This window comes from Lolium rigidum, chromosome 2, assembly GCF_022539505.1.
Source record: "Lolium rigidum isolate FL_2022 chromosome 2, APGP_CSIRO_Lrig_0.1, whole genome shotgun sequence".
In the NCBI taxonomy this organism is placed as follows: domain Eukaryota; kingdom Viridiplantae; phylum Streptophyta; class Magnoliopsida; order Poales; family Poaceae; genus Lolium; species Lolium rigidum.
This window is the reverse complement of record NC_061509.1, coordinates 139,873,997-139,890,138: the sequence shown is the minus strand read 5'-3', so window position 1 is coordinate 139,890,138 and position 16,142 is coordinate 139,873,997.

Here is a 16,142-nt window from a genome sequence, read left to right as displayed (position 1 = left end):
TTTAGTTTCCAACAAGCGAACTAAAGCAGCGAGCAGCAATTTCATAAGTAGGAGCAAGTTCTACCAAGTGTCTATCTTCAAAATCTTCAACGGTACTAACATGGGTGAAAAATTCTTCTATATTGTTCCTCCCAATTATAGACCCTTGTCCTACCGGTATGTTCTTTGCGGTAAAATTAAAAGGAAACATGATGAAATAAGTAAAGTAAATGCAAGTAACTAATTTTTTTGTGTTTTTGATATAGCAAACAAGACAGTAAATAAAGTAAAACTAGCAACTAATTTTTTTTGTTTTGGTATAATGCAGCAAACAAAGTAGTAAATAAAATAAAGCAAGACAAAAACAAAGTAAAGAGATTGAGAAGTGGAGACTCCCCTTGCAGCGTGTCTTGATCTCCCCGGCAACGGCGCCAGAAATTTGCTTGATGCGTGTAGTTGACACGTCCGTTGGGAACCCCAAGAGGAAGGTGTGATGCGCACAGCGGCAAGTTTCCTCGCAAGAAACCAAGGTTTAATCGAACCAGTAGGAGTCAAGAAGCACGTTGAAGGTTGATGGCGGCGGGATGTAGTGCGGCGCAACACCGGAGATTCCGGCGCCAACGTGGAACCTGCACAACACAACCAAAGTACTTTGCCCCAACGAAACAGTGAGGTTGTCAATCTCACCGGCTTGCTGTAACAAAGGATTAACCGTATTGTGTGGAAGATGATTGTTTGCAGAGAAAACAGTAAAAACAAGTATTGCAGCATATTTGTATTTCAGTATTAAAAGAATGGACCGGGGTCCACAGTTCACTAGAGGTGTCTCTCCCATAAGATAAAAGCATGTTGGGTGAACAAATTACAGTCGGGCAATTGACAAATAGAGAGGGCATAACAATGCACATACATGACATGATAAGTATAGTGAGATTTAATTGGGCATTACGACAAAGTACATAGACCGCCATCCAACCGCATCTATGCCTAAAAAGTCCACCTTCAGGTTATCATCCGAACCCCTTCCAGTATTAAGTTGCAAAGCAACAGACAATTGCATTAAGTATGGTGCGTAATGTAATCAACAACTACATCCTCGGACATAGCGCCAATGTTTTATCCCTAGTGGCAACGAGCACAACACAACCTTAGATCTTTATGTCACTCGTCCCGGTGTCAATGCGGGCATGAACCCACTATCGAGCATAAATACTCCCTCTTGGAGTTAAAAGCAAAAACTTGGCCAGAGCCTCTACTAGTAACGGAGAGCATGCAAGATCATAAACAACACATATGTAATAACTTGATAATTAACATGACATGGTATTCTCTATCCATCGGATCCCGACAAACACAACATAGAGTATTACGGATAGATGATCTTGATCATGTTAGGCAGCTCACAAGATCCAACAATGAAGCACAATGAGGAGAAGACAACCATCTAGCTACTGCTATGGACCCATAGTCCAGGGGTGAACTACTCACTCATCACTCCGGAGGCGACCATGGCGGTGTAGAGTCCTCCGGGAGATGAATCCCCTCTCCGGCAGGGTGCCGGAGGAGATCTCCGAATCCCCGAGATGGGATCGGCGGCGGCGGCGTCTCGGTAAGGTTTTCACGTATCGTGGTTTTTCGCATCGGGGTTTCGCGACGGAGGCTTTAAGTAGGCGGAAGGGCGAGTCGGGGGCCCGACGAGGGGCCCACACCATAGGCGGCGCGGGCCCCCTTGGCCGCGCCGCCTTGTGGTGTCGCCACCTCGTGGCCCCACTTCGTATGTTCTTCGGTCTTCCGAAAGCTCCGTGGAAAAATAGGCCCCCGGGTCTTCGTTTCATCCAATTCCGAGAATATTTCGTTACTAGGATTTCGAAACCAAAAACAGCGAGAAAACGAGAACCGGCACTTCGGCATCTTGTTAATAGGTTAGTTCCAGAAAATGCACGAATATGACATAAAGTGTGCATAAAACATGTAGGTATCATCAATAATATGGCATAGAACATAAGAAATTATCGATACGTCGGAGACGTATCACGGCGTAACGCGGATTTTGCACCGGGGCTCGATCACTCCGTCTAGGCACTCTAGGAATATTCCTCTTCACCTGCGCCAGCGTCTTAAGCAAGCTCTCGGAGTCTGCCTTGCCGCTGCTCATATTGTTCAGTCACCTGCATTGAGAAGAATAAAAGAGTTAAGCACAAAGACATATTATATGAAGATACTAAGAATAAAAGGCACAATGCAATGAAGAAGCATGTTGACATAATAAAATGAAGATACTAAGAATAAAAGGCACAATGCAATTAAGAAGCATGTTGACATAATAAAATGAAGATACTAAGAATAAAAGGCACAATGCAATTAAGAAGCATGTTGACAAATAAATACTAAGAATAAAAGACCCTCACCAGCCATCATCGCTCTCACGCTCACTCTCATACTCCATCTCTTTCTCTTTCTCTTTCTCTTTCTCTGGCCCACTATCACTATCACTATCTTGTGAGTACAAAGTTGAAGGGTCGACGGGTGGAGGCTCATCATAATTATCATTCACCTCAAGTAACTTCTCGAGCATAGATATGTCCTTTAGATCCACCACTGACTCACCACGAGTTTCTGCATCGTTCCCGAGGTCCTCTTGAACAAACGGTTCTAAAATATATTCCCCGAAGTCCTGTTCCTCTTGATAGAAAATCCCCTCGTATGTCATGGGGTCAATGTTGTTGTAATCATCCTCAGAGGGAATCGGTAGGTTACCATGTGGCGATACCTGGAAGACGACTTCCCAACCCTTGAGTTCCGCTTTACGGCATGGGTAGGGCAAATAATAAAATTGCTTGGCTTGGTGAGCCACAACAAAGACATCGGCTCCGCTATAGGTGGTTGAAGGCTTAACTTCAACTAACCCAATGGACTTATCACTTCTCTCGTCCACCTATTGGGTCGAACCAATGACACTTGAACACGACGATATTGAGTTGCACGTTCGTACGATTGAATGTCAACTCGTATACACTTTGTAACCTTCCGTAGTAATCAAAGTTGTTGGCTCCTTTGGTGAAGACCCCGGTATTTATCGTTTTGGGATTCGCCCGGCCCTTCGGTGCGTCTCGTGTGGAAGCGAAACCCATTCACATCATACTTCTCATACTTGGTCACCTCACGGCTACAACCTTGGGAAACACATTTCAACTCATCTATCATATCAACGTTTCTCTCACGGCCCTACAAGAACATTTCAAATTTGTTGTGTGCATTAGTTACGTGTAATAAGAGGGACAAGTCACATGTTGCAATGTAAGAGGAAAGGTTAGAAATTACTTTTTCCATGAACCACGTCACAAAGTTTTTATTAATTCCGGGAGCACCCTCTTTCAGTAGAGTGTCCATCTCCGAGGGTTCGGGCAATTCATCATACGGCCACATTTCATTCGTGAATTCGCTGAAAGGAGAAAATAAGCATTAGACCGAGACGAGGTTACTAGCTGCAAAGTAATTTGTTCACCATTTTACCTTACGAATGGGATCACTTCCTCCATGTTCATAATCACATATAGCATTATACAATCCTTCTCTTCGTTCTCCAATTTATATTTTGTTCCTTTACCAGCCTTGCCACCGGGGAATTGGAATAGTTTTAGCTTGGGGTCATTCTTGGGCACGTCGACATTGTAACGAGTGACCGGGTTATGCTGAGTGGGAACATCATCGGGATAGTACGTTGTCGCGGCATCTGCCATCTCCCGAAGGCATATTGCCTCAGCTATGCATGCTTCAATCTTGGCCTTTTTTCCAGTTATCTTTCGAATATACTTAAACTCTCTCTCAATACAGAACTGCCAACGAAACTGCACCGGGCCACCCAAGAGTGCCTCGTTGGCTGTTTGGCTGTCTCCTCGTGCATGTAAAGCCGCTGGATTCTTTTTATGAATGGGAGATATCGAAGAATCGACTTTGCGGTGCTTGACTGCCTCACCTGACCATCCTTTCCCGTCACCTCTGCATACCTAGACTGCCTACAGATGGGACAGTACTTGTCCTCCGCAAACTGTCTCCAAAATAGAACGCAGCCTTTCGGACAACAGTCTATCTTCTGATAATCCATGTTGAGGTCCTTCATCATTCTCCTCGTCGCGTGCAGGCTTTTAGGCAGACAATGATCTTTGGGCAACATGTTACCAATTTTTTTCAGATTTGCTTCGAAGCCCTCACGGGTGGTGTTGTACCGGGTCTTGTCGGCTAGACATTGGGAGATGGCATCGAGCTGAGAACTCGCGGCGCCCTCGTACAGAGGCTTCTTAGCCGCGGAAATCATATCATAGAAGGCCTTCGCGGTTGGCTCTGGTTCCTCCGGTTCTGGAGGTTCCTCCGGTTCTGGCGGCGCCTCCGGTTCTGGAGGTGGCGAATCCGGGACATCGGCATGGACGAGATCATCTAGAAAGTCTCTAATTCCATCGTACTCATTGCCATTGAGCCGCTGCCGCATCACCTCACCTCTGTCACGTTCGCGCTCATCAAAGTCGATTTCCGTGACGTACCCATGCATATACCCATATTGCAGAAGGTGTCTATACATTTCATCCTTCCCACGACGTTGACGCTTCACGCAGCGAACACAGGGGCAAAGTGCCCGAACCAGCCCCTTTGTACCACGCGCTAACTCTACCCCGGTCCAAGTCAGAATTTCGGCAGCACCTCCCTGCTGCTCTCCCGATACACGTCTCGGCAAAAAGCCGAGAGGATGTGCATCCGGAGAACAACGGGGAGGCGCCGCCGAAATCCCGACTCGGACCGGAGTAGAACATGGAAAACGTAGACAACTACGCATCCGCCGACTGTCCCGTAAATGCCGCAAGCGTTACGGTTCAAAATATGCGGACCACTAATACATATTTATCCGCGTAACGCTCGCGGACGGGAAGTGACACCTAGGTTACGCAACTGGACTTGGAAAATGAATCTAGTGACATAAGAAAATGCGGAGAAGAGGAGGCGATGTTTTAGCTCACCCTCGGCAGACGGAGAGAATCGCGTGGCGATATCGAACAACCGCGTGGCGAGGTCGATGGCTAGAGCGAATCGCGTCAAGATCCCGGGTCGTCACGTCGGGGTGCTCACGCCGGTGCCTATTTAAAACAATAAACAAAATACTCAATAAATAACGAACTAACTAACAAACTAAGCTAACTAGAAAATAACAATTTATCGTAACTAAGAACTAACTAACTAAGTGAATTAACCAATTTATCCTAACTAACAACTAACAAACTAACTAACTAAATTAACCAATTTATCCTAACTAACTAACTACCTAAATTAACCAATTTATCCTAACTAATAACTAACTAACTCACCATGCATGGAGCCGGCCGGCTGGTTTTGGTGGAGGAGACGGGGCCGGGGCGGGTGAGCAGCTGTGGCCGGGCCGGGGCTGGGGGCGGGCGCGGCGGCGCAGTGAGCTAGCGCGGCGGTGCGGTGAGGGGGGTGGGGCGGGTGGTGGCGTGGCGGCCGGTGTGGCGGTGGGGCTGGCGACGCGGTGGGGCTGCGGGGGGGGCCGGCGGCGCGGCGGGCCGTGGGGCTGGCGGCGCGGTCGGCTGCAGGTGGGGCGGGTGCGGCGGCGCGGTGAGGTGAGAGGGCCGGGGAGGGCGGCGGCGCTGCGACGGGTGGCGGCGGAGGCGCGGGCAGCGGCGCGGCTCGGGAAGGAGGAAGGGGCGCGTGTGGTGGGGGTTGACTCGAACGGGTCCGGCTCGACCCGTTCAAGTCCTAACCCTAGGGGCTATGCCGAGGGCCAGGGATATGCCGACGGCTACCCTCGGCATAGCCGTTTTTTTTGTTTTTTCATTTTATTTCTTATTTAATCTCTATGCCGACCGCGCCCAAACCCTAACCCTATGCCGAGGGCCAGGCATATGCCGAGGGCTGCCCTCGGCATAGCCCCTTTTTTCTTTTTCAATGTATTTTCAATTTTAAATTTTATTAATGTCAATTATATTTATAAAATATATTAATATAGGTCCATTCTAAGTTGTTTCAATCTTCTACATTTCCAAGCTATGCTTATAATTTTTTTTACCATATCTTAACTTAATATCTCCGGTAGACGAGACCCTATCTCGCGAGCCCCGCAGATCTACCCCTTTGACCGGCCTCCAATAACAGTTGACTCATGGACTTTTCTCTTACTTTGTGTTTTGTTAGGTCATTGTAACATGTAGTATCAATAGTTACCCTATCTTACATCAATATTCCCTCCGGTAGACGAAACCCTAATCTGGGAGCCCCGCAGATCTACCCCCTTTGACTGCATCCCATCGGGGGTTCCCCGGTGGGCATATGCCTCCATTTGAGCTTGGTTAGGTCATAGGTACATGTGGAAACAAGGATCATCCCATATGATCTCAAGTTTCTCTCCGGTTCACCTACGAGGGAGTTCCCCCCTATACATGCATAATCTGCCTAAGTGTAGTAACCCCCTGTCCGAGAAGCCGGACACACCTGGGGGGGTAGCCTTGGATATAAAACCATCTCAAATCACTTTTGTGCATTCCATGTGGACACATACAAGTTTTGGGGCCATTCCCTAGATCCGATGCTCGATTTCCGACGCAACCCTAGTTCTGTTGACCGCGCGGTCTACCCCTTTGACTGCATCCAATCGGGGTCCCCCGGTGGGCATATGCCTTCATTTGAGCTTGGTTAGGTCATAGGTACATGTGGAAACAAGGATCATCCCATATGATCTCAAGTTTCTCTCCGGTTCAACTCCGAGGGAGTTCCCCCCTATACATGCATAATCTGCCTAAGTGTAGTAACCCCCTGTCCGAGAAGCCGGACACACCTGGGGGGGTAGCCTTGGATATAAAACCATCTCAAATCACTTTTGTGCATTCCATGTGGACACACACAAGTTTTGGGGCCATTCCCTAGATCCGATGCTCGATTTCCGACGAAACCCTAGTTCTGTTGATCGCGCGGTCTACCCCTTTGACTGCACCTTATCGGGGGTCCCCCGGTGGGAATATGCCTCCATTTGAGCTTGGTTAGGTCATAGGTAGATGTGGAAACAAGGATCATCCCATATGATCTCAAGTTTCTCTCCGGTTCACCTCCGAGGAGTTCCCCCTATACATGCATAATCTCGCCTAAGTGTAGGAACGCCCTGTCCGAGAAGCCGGACACACCTTTGGGTAGCCTTGGATATAAAACCATCTCAAATCACTTTTGTGCATTCCATGTGGACACACACAAGTTTTGGGGCCATTCCCTAGATCCGATGCTCGATTTCCGACGAAACCCTAGTTCTGTTGACCGCGCGGTCTACCCCTTTGATCGCATCCCATCGGGGTCCCCGGTGGGCATATGCCTCCATTTGAGCTTGGTTAGGTCATAGGTACATGTGGAAACAAGGATCATCCCATATGATCTCAAGTTTCTCTCCGGTTCACCTACGAGGGAGTTCCCCCCTATACATGCATAATCTGCCTAAGTGTAGTAACCCCCTGTCCGAGAAGCCGGACACACCGGGGGTAGCCTTGGATATAAAACCATCTCAAATCACTTTTGTGCATTCCATGTGGACACACACAAGTTTTGGGGCCATTCCCTAGATCCGATGCTCGATTTCCGACGAAACCCTAGTTCCGTTGACCGCGCGGTCTACCCCTTTGATCGCATCCCATCGGGGTCCCCGGTGGGAATATGCCTCCATTTGAGCTTGGTTAGGTCATAGGTACATGTGGAAACAAGGATCATCCCATATGATCTCAAGTTTCTCTCCGGTTCAACTCCGAGGGAGTTCCCCTATACATGCATAATCTCGCCTAAGTGTAGTAACCCCCTGTCCGAGAAGCCGGACACACCGGGGGTATCCTTGGATATAAAACCATCTCAAATCACTTTTGTGCATTCCATGTGGACACACACAAGTTTTGGGGCCATTCCCTAGATCCGATGCTCGATTTCCGACGAAACCCTAGTTCTCGTTGACCGTGCGGTCTACCCCTTTGATCGCATCCCATCGGGGTCCCCGGTGGGCATATGCCTCCATTTGAGCTTGGTTAGGTCATAGGTACATGTGGAAACAAGGATCATCCCATATGATCTCAAGTTTCTCTCCGGTTCAACTCCGAGGGAGTTCCCCCTATACATGCATAATCTGCCTAAGTGTAGTAACCCCCGTCCGAGAAGCCGGACACACTCGGGGGGTAGCCTTGGATATAAAACCATCTCAAATCACTTTTGTGCATTCCATGTGGACACACACAAGTTTTGGGGCCATTCCCTAGATCCGATGCTCGATTTCCGACGAAACCCTAGTCTCGTTGACCGCGCGGTCTACCCCTTTGATCGCATCCAATCGGGGTCCCCCGGTGGGCATATGCCTCCATTTGAGCTTGGTTAGGTCATAGGTACATGTGGAAACAAGGATCATCCCATATGATCTCAAGTTTCTCTCCGGTTCACCTCCGAGGGAGTTCCCCCCTATACATGCATAATCTGCCTAAGTGTAGTAACCCCCTGTCCGAGAAGCCGGACACACCTGGGGGGGGTGGTAGCCTTGTATATAAAACCATCTCAAATCACTTTTGTGCATTCCATTTGGACACACACAAGTTTTGGGGCCATTCCCTAGATCCGATGCTCGATTTCCGACGAAACCCAAGTTCTGTTGACCGCGCGGTCTACCCTTTGATCGCATCCCATCGGGGTCCCCCGGTGGGCATATGCCTCCATTTGAGCTTGGTTAGGTCATAGGTACATGTGGAAACAAGGATCATCCCATATGATCTTAAGTTTCTCTCCGGTTCAACTCCGAGGAGTTCCCCCTATACATGCATAATCTGCCTAAGTGTAGTAACCCCCGGTCCGAGAAGCCGGACACACCTGGGGGGTAGCCTTGGATATAAAACCATCTCAAATCACTTTTGTGCATTCCATGTGGACACACACAAGTTTTGGGGCCATTCCCTAGATCCGATGCTCGATTTCCGACGAAACCCTAGTTCTGTTGACCGTGCGGTCTACCCCTTTGATCGCATCCCATCGGGGGTCCCCGGTGGGCATATGCCTCCATTTGAGCTTGGTTAGGTCATAGGTACATGTGGAAACAAGGATCATCCCATATGATCTCAAGTTTCTCTCCGGTTCAACTCCGAGGAGTTCCCCCTATACATGCATAATCCGCCTAAGTGTAGTAACCCCTGTCCGAGAAGCCGGACACACTCGGGGGTAGCCTTGGATATAAAACCATCTCAAATCACTTTTGTGCATTCCATGTGGACACACACAAGTTTTGGGGCCATTCCCTAGATCCGATGCTCGATTTCCGACGAAACCCTAGTTCCGTTGACCGCGCGGTCTACCCCTTTGATCGCATCCAATCGGGGGCCCCCGGTGGGCATATGCCTCCATTTGAGCTTGGTTAGGTCATAGGTACATGTGGAAACAAGGATCATCCCATATGATCTCAAGTTTCTCTCCGGTTCACCTCCGAGGGAGTTCCCCCCTATACATGCATAATCTGCCTAAGTGTAGTAACCCCCTGTCCGAGAAGCCGGACACACCTGGGGGGTAGCCTTGGATATAAAATCATCTCAAATCACTTTTGTGCATTCCATGTGGACACACACAAGTTTTGGGGCCATTCCCTAGATCCGATGCTCGATTTCCGACGAAACCCAAGTTCTGTTGACCGCGCGGTCTACCCCTTTGACTGCATCCCATCGGGGGTCCCCCGGTGGGCATATGCCTCCATTTGAGCTTGGTTAGGTCATAGGTACATGTGGAAACAAGGATCATCCCATATGATCTCAAGTTTCTCTCCGGTTCACCTCCGAGGGAGTTCCCCCCTATACATGCATAATCTGCCTAAGTGTAGGAACCCCCTGTCCGAGAAGCCGGACACACCTGGGGGTAGCCTTGGATATAAACCCATCTCAAATCACTTTTGTGCATTCCATGTGGACACACACAAGTTTTGGGGCCATTCCCTAGATCCGATGCTCGATTTCCGACGAAACCCTAATTCTCGTTGACCGCGCGGTCTACCCCTTTGATCGCATCCCATCGGGGTCCCCCGGTGGGCATATGCCTCCATTTGAGCTTGGTTAGGTCATAGGTACATGTCGAAACAAGGATCATCCCATATGATCTCAAGTTTCTCTCTGGTTCACCTACGAGGGAGTTCCCCCCTATACATGCATAATCTGCCTAAGTGTAGTAACCCCTTGTCCGAGAAGCCGGACACACCTGGGGGTAGCCTTGGATATAAAACCATCTCAAATCACTTTTGTGCATTCCATGTGGACACACACAAGTTTTGGGACCATTCCCAAGATCCGATGCTCGATTTCCGACGAAACCCTAGTTCTGTTGACCGCGCGGTCTACCCCTTTGACTGCATCCCATCGGGGGTCCCCCGGTGGGCATATGCCTCCATTTGAGCTTAGTTAGGTCATAGGTACATGTGGAAACAAGGATCATCCCATACGATCTCAGTTTCTCTCCAGTTCAACTTCGAGGGAGTTCCCCCCTATACATGCATAATCTGCCTAAGTGTAGTAACCCCCTGTCCGAGAAGCCGGACACACCTGGGGGGGGGTAGCCTTGGATATAAAACCATCTCAAATCAGTTTTGTGCATTCCATGTGGACACACACAAGTTTTGGGGCCATTCCCTAGATCCCATGCTCGATTTCCGACGCAACCCTAGTTCTGTTGACCGCGCGGTCTACCCCTTTGATCGCATCCCATCGGGGTCCCCGGTGGGCATATGCCTCCATTTGAGCTTGGTTAGGTCGTAGGTACATGTGTAAACAAGGATCATCCCATATGATCTCAAGTTTCTCTCCGGTTCAACTCCGAGGGAGTTCCCCCCTATACATGCATAATCTGCCTAAGTGTAGTAACCCCCTGTCCGAGAAGCCGGACACACTGGGGGGGTAGCCTTGGATATAAAACCATCTCAAATCACTTTTGTGCATTCCATGTGGACACACACAAGTTTTGGGGCCATTCCCTAGATCCGATGCTCGATTTCCAACGAAACCCTAGTTCTGTTGATCGCGCGGTCTACCCCTTTGATCGCATCCCATCGGGGTCCCTCGGTGGGCATATGCCTCCATTTGAGCTTGGTTAGGTCATAGGTACATGTGGAAACAAGGATCATCCCATATGATCTCAAGTTTCTCTCCGGTTCACCTCCGAGGGAGTTCCCCCTATACATGCATAATCCGCCTAAGTGTAGGAACCCCCGTCCGAGAAGCCGGACACACTCGGGGGTAGCCTTGGATATAAAACCATATCAAATCACTTTTGTGCATTCCATGTGGACACACACAAGTTTTGGGGCCATTCCCTAGATCCGATGCTCGATTTCCGACGAAACCCTAGTTCTCGTTGACCGCGCGGTCTACCCTTTGATCGCATCCCATCGGGGTCCCCGGTGGGCATATGCCTCCATTTGAGCTTGGTTAGGTCATAGGTACATGTGGAAACAAGGATCATCCCATATGATCTCAAGTTTCTCTCCGGTTCACCTCCGAGGGAGTTCCCCCTATACATGCATAATCTCGCCTAAGTGTAGGAACCCCCTGTCCGAGAAGCCGGACACACCTGGGGGGTAGCCTTGGATATAAAACCATATCAAATCACTTTTGTGCATTCCATGTGGACACACACAAGTTTTGGGGCCATTCCTGTGGTGACCCTGCATACCACTGCATGTTGTAGTATGCCAGTTGTTGATATAACATTCACGAAGTACCATTCCGCAAATATTACATCCCTCAGAGTAGTACAACAGAACATAGCAGTGGTCCATAACTCATTCACTTATTATTACAAGCATCAAACATATATTGTCTTGGAGCTCCTCTTGGGTCCTCGGAGGATACTCCCGGGTTCCGAGTGAACCCAACTTAGCTTACAATATAAGAGTCTCATTAAACTATACATTTATTGCCTCGAGCAACTAAATACTAAGAGTTCGGGCTGCTCGGTTACTACTACTACCGGATGTCTCTAGGCTTGATCTCCTCCGAAGCCTCTCCGGATCCGTAGACGATGAGGTAGTCTACACCTTCTATACCTCCGCAGAGGTCTCGGTTCTTCATAGCCGATGATCTCGGCTCCTTCATTGTTGTCGTAGTCCTCCTCCAGATGATTCAGGCAATCTAAGCATGGGATTTAAGAGTGGTATGAGTACGAGCGTACTCAACAAGTTCATTATAGATAAGAGGTGTTTAATGCACTAGCTATGATATTAGACCAGAAAGTCTAATACCAATGCAAGTTTTGGTAAACATTTCTTCAAGAGATTGCTTTTATTTCAAAGAGCTATGTCCGTCAGCCTTCACCGGTTTACTAGAACTTCATGGAGCTCCTTTCCGGCCGCGTTCGCAGTTCCTTATCCCGGAACCGGGAGTGACAGGTCACAGTTCTTTACACTCTGCAGAGGTGTGTTGCTTTACCCATAAGAGATCTTAACCTTGGTGCCAACCGGGCAGCTTTCCCGTCCACACTTCCTTCGGTGTGAGGCCCGGTATAAGGTCTAGTCAATATTGTTCCTCCGCTACCTCGAACACCCACCCTTTGTTCCATACCCCGACCCTGGGTCCTCGTCGGTCCTCTTACACCAATTAAGGATGGACCCCGACCACGACAACAGTTTGGGACTCGTTAACCAAACTCCTTCGCCGGTAGCTGCAACCCATCATAGACCACATTACCGTGGGGAATTAGAAGGGGATCCCCACCCTCAAGTTGTTCCGCAAGCAGCAACCGCTGCGGTAAGCAACAACTATACCGTGGGGAATTAGAAGGGGCTCCCCACCCTCAAGTTGCTCCGCAAGACACAACCGCTACGGTAAGCGCATCCGTTGATGAACGAGAGGTGGAAACACTTTTGACTACTCCGTCCCACTCCGGATCTTATGGTTAACACGGGTATTACGGCACAAGAATCACTGCGACATTTGTTGTTTAATCCTAAATGGATATTAACCCTTGCAATGGAACCTCCACCATATCAACACAATCCATGGTTCCATTGCCCACCACATAGTCATATTCATAGTTATGAAAGTAGTGGTTTTGGTTTTTATGCAATCGTGATAACCATAGTACTTTGCAAGTAATTTGATAAAAGTACTCAAATGACATGAGCAAGCGATGAACTTGCCTGAACACTGCAAAGTTTTGCAGTTGGATGGTGTGGACTGACCCTTGTCCTCTCGGTTCTGAAAAATAGCATCATTGTCCGATAAGGGCAATGGTTAAAGAAGCAATTATGCATGGTTCCAGTTTTAGGGTTTGTTTTCCCCCCTTCCGATGTCGTTATTATTTCATGTAAGAAGTTATTACTAGTCAAGGTGTTTTTGAAGTCCCAATTCATTAATGGACTTATTTTTATTATTGAAAATTTTATGTGTGATTTAAATGATTATTTAAATCATCAAATGAAGACTTATTCTTAATTGTCTTCAAAAATTCTCTTTTGTATTTTATTATGATAGAGAATTTTATGCTGATCTATTTTCATATTTTTAATTATTTTTTTAGAGCTTTTAAACATTTCTTATGTAATTTCAAAGTTTCTGTTTTAATTCATTTTGTGAAATGACTATAATGCCCCTGGGCCCACCTGTCAGGGTGGCCCGGCGGTTAGATCGAACCGACCGGCCCGGTCCGGCTCGACCAGCTCCATTCCCCTCTCTTCCTCTCACGCGCGACCAAACCCTATCCCTCTACCGTCGCTCTGGCGATCCGTGGTCGTCGCCGCCGTCGCCGAATTAATCCGACCAACTCCGGCGGTCGCCGCCGGCGAGATCAAGTGGATCTGATCCGCCTTTCGACGGCGGACACGGTGGTCCGCGTCGATCCGACGCCGGCGTCCTTGTTCGCTCGCCCTCGTCGCCTCTCGCTCGCCTCCCGTGGGGATCCATGGCGATCTCCTCGCCGCCGATGCTCCCGGTGCCGTGGCGGTGCCTGGGCGCCGCGCTCGGCGACGCCGGGCCAGGCGCGGCTTGGCGCCGCCGTGGTGGCCCGTGCCGCCGTGCCGCCGTGGCACGCTATGGTGCTCCGCTCCGGGCATGTGCGCCGCCATCCTCTTCCTTCTTCCTTCTCTACCGCTAGTTCATCCTCCTTTCCCGTTCTCTTCTCCCTTTCGTCCGGCTCGACCACCGGCCTCATCCCCCATGTGGAGATGTTGGCCGTGCCGATGCGCTCGTCGTAGCTTGCTAGCTTGTGCGCATGCTGCTATGCTGTGTGACTGTGCTGTTGTGGTGCTGCTGCTATGCTGCTGCTGTGTAACTGCTGGTCCTGGCCATGGCTTCAATGGCCATACCACTGCTTGTGATGTTGCCATGTGTAGCTCTGCCGCTATGCATTTCTTGCTTGAATCTCTCTCTCGTGCCTCTCGTTCTTGTTACTACTCTTGTTAGACTATCAAGTGTATTCAGTTATCTTGCCCTGGCTAGATGGTTGTGTGTAAATTCTTGTAAATTTGCAAGAACCAATGCTATCTCTCGTAGTGCTCTTAGGCTTTGCTTCACCGTAAGGCTCGTTTAGTTTGTGCATTGGCTAATTAACTCCACATCTTGTTGGTGTGCTTCTGGTTACAATTGTAAATCATGTATTTGCTTGTCTGTGATGCAATTGTTCATGATCTGTGACTGTTTAATTCATATGATCTATGGTTGATGCTAGGCTTGGCTCTATCATGTATTTTCATACTCTGTCAAGCCCTGATGATCAACTGATCATCAATTGCTTGATACTGGACTGCTATTCCAACCTCACTGAGGCTTTTCCTAGTGTCTGTGTGGCACAGATCAGTGCAAGTGCTTGCTCAAGCATCAGCCGACACTTGCAAGTGATCCACCGGATCATTAGCATGTGTCTCGTTTTATGATTTACTTGTTAATCTCAATTATCTATGTTGCTTTAATTGATGAAGTGGATAATTGATGTGAACTATACGATGATGATCATCATAATTGGTTGGATTAGGCTAGATGGATGCCCACAAGTGGTTGGGAACCCTAGCCCTTTTTTGAACCCAATCGTGGTGATGATATATGTATTTGGCTTGTTGGTGTGGTTGATCTAGGGTTTGAGGTGACCCTGGCAGTAATCATGTGCTGCCCTAGGGTAGCTCCCCTATTTGTTGGCTTGCTGTTGCTTACCAATTGTTTTCTGGGTGATCCATTTATTGGATTGCCAGTGGCTCTTGATGTTGAAATCAAACAGACAGTATTCTGTCTAGGTATGATGGTCAATTAGCTGTAGGTGCTAAGTGTGTGTAACTGGGCTGACTTATGCTCTCATCTCTTGCTGGATTTCTTCAGCTTATGCAATTATTGTCATATCTCGTTGTTCCCTTTTGATGATTGACCAAGTGGCCTTTCTCGCTCTTACTTGCACCATAGGGTTTAATAACCAGATGATGACACAATCTTGGGTATCACACCCTGTTGATCATGTGTGCTTGATGCATATGCTTATATATGAAAAAAACCATCTGGTTTGTCCATGATGCTTGGTATACCTCACTCCAGCTCCTAGAAATAGTGTGTTGGTGTAGAGGTTTTTCTTCTGGTGATTTGCTTGACTTGCCCTGCTCCTCCTTGTGCCTAGTGATTCTTGGTTTGGTTCAGTGGTGAGTTTGGACAGGTTGAACAGCACTGGCTATTCTTCTTGTTCTAGCTGTTCTTGGTGTTCTTGGTGACTTACCCCGTTGCTTGTCGATGGATGAAGCAAATAGCTAGGTTTTTGGCCGTGAAAAGCTTATATATGGCTGGCCTTTGCTTCCTCGCTCGACAGCCTTAGCCTCGGCATGTGTTGGTGACTCCCCCTGTGTGAGTGTGCTGGTGAGCATGCACACATGCAGTGTGAGCTGCCTGTGTGTGTGTGTGTTCCTGATACTTTGCACTTGGCTGTGAGAGGATCAGCTCGGCAGCTTTGGTCATATCCTCTCAACTTTCATTTTATTTCTAACCTGCCAAGTGGCATAGCCACTTGGCATAACTTGTGTTGGTTGTGTTTATGTGCAGGTTCAAAATGATGATCAAATGGACAAGATGATCTTCAAGCTCAAGATTAGATGATATTCACATTGTAGTATTTAGGATAGATTCGTACTTGTACTTTTCTTTTATCTTCTT